Here is a 1945-nt window from a genome sequence, read left to right as displayed (position 1 = left end):
TTTGCACATACACACATACACTTTAAGCTTCTCTTTGGGATAGAGACTTTGTAGTGGTATCAAATACCACTTTATAGTGGTATTGTTGTATCAAAGGATATACAGTTTGGTAGCCCTTTGGGTATAGCTCAAAACTGCTTTCCATAACAGTTGGATTAATTCATAACTCCACCAACAATGCCTTTAGTGACTCAATTTTCCCGCATCTTCTTCCTTATTTATCATCTTCCTTTGCTGTCAAATCAGCCAATCTGGTAGGTGTGAGGTGATACTTCAGAATTGTTTTAATGTACATTTCTCTAATCATGATTTAGAATACGTCTTCATATACCTATAGATTAGCTTTGATTTCTTTAACTGAAAACTGTCTGTTTATATCCTTTGATCATTTATCAATTAGGGAATAGGTTGCATTCTCATACACTTTACTCATTACCCTACATTTTTCAGAAATGAGGTTTTTATCAAACACATTTGATATAAAAAATTGTTTCTTAGCTTTCTGTTTTCCTTTCATTCTTGGATCTATTGGTTTTGTTTGTACAAAAGCTTTTTATTTTAATATAACTAAAACGTTTTTTTTTTTTTTTTTTAACATTTTAATAGTCTCTTTCTGTTGTTTGATCATGAATTTTTCCCTTCCCCACAGGGGACAGGTACACCATTTCTTCTTCTAATTTGCTTATGGTGTCACCTTTTATATATAAATCATACCCCCTTTTTAACCCTCTCTTGGTATATGCTATGAAATGTTATGGTATATGGTAATGAAATGTCTATACTTGGTGATCAATTGTCTTCCAGTTTTCCAGCAGTTTGTATTAAGTAGTGAGTTCTTCTTCCAAAGGCTGGGGTCTTTGCATATATCAAACACTAGTTTAACATTGACTACTGTGTTTTGTATACATAATCTACTCCACTGATCCACCATTCTATTTCCTAGTCAGTACTATGTAATTTTGATGATTATTGCTTTATAATATAATTTGAGATATAGTGTTGCTAGGCCACCTTCCTTTTTTTTTTTTTTTTTCATTAATTCTCTTGGTATTCTTGACCTTTTATTCTTCCAGATGAATTTTGTTATTATTTCTTTTAGGTCTATAAAATATATTTTTGGTAGTTTGATTGGTATAGAACTGAATAAGTAAATTAGTTTAGGAAGGATTGTCATTTATATTATATATATATATATATATATATATATATATATATATATTATATTATCTCAGCCCACCCAAGAGCAAAGTGGAATTGGTTTTGGTTATTTCCTTGATTTGTCTTGGCAGATAGACTCCCAAATGTTTTATATTGTTCACAGTGAATGAATGCCTCTTTCTATCTCTTGTTGCTGGGCTTGTGTGAAATGCTGATGATTTTTGTGAATTTATCTTATATTTTACAACATTGTAATGTTGTTAATGATTTCAAGTAGATTTTAGTTGATTCTGTAAGATTTTTTAAATATACCATCATATCTTTGGTAAAGAGTAATAATTTTGTTTTCCTCCTTGCCTATTTTAATTCCTTCAATTTCTTTTTTTCTCTTATTGCTACAATTAACATTTCTAGTGCAATATTGAATTATAGTGGTAATAATGGGCATCCTTGCTTTATCCCTGATCTTCTTGGGAAGGCTTCTAGATTTTCATGATTAGAGATAATGCTTGCTGGTGGTTTTAGATAGATAGATGTTTTTTTTTTTTAATTTGTTATTGATATAATCAATTATGTTGATAGTTTTTTTTCCCAGTTTTGACCCTATCCTCTGTTGTGGTATAAATTCCACCTGGTTATAGTATGCAATCATTGTGATGTTTTGCTGTAATTTCCTTGCTAGTATTTTTTTTCAAAATTTTTGCATAAATATTCATAGAGAAGTTGGTCTATAATTGTCTTTGTCTGTTTTTAGCTCATTATTGGTGGTGATCTCTCCTTTTTTCAT

The sequence above is a fragment of the Sarcophilus harrisii genome, chromosome 4 (genome assembly GCF_902635505.1).
Source record: "Sarcophilus harrisii chromosome 4, mSarHar1.11, whole genome shotgun sequence".
In the NCBI taxonomy this organism is placed as follows: Eukaryota; Metazoa; Chordata; class Mammalia; order Dasyuromorphia; family Dasyuridae; genus Sarcophilus; species Sarcophilus harrisii.
Note: the sequence above shows the minus strand (reverse complement) of the source record.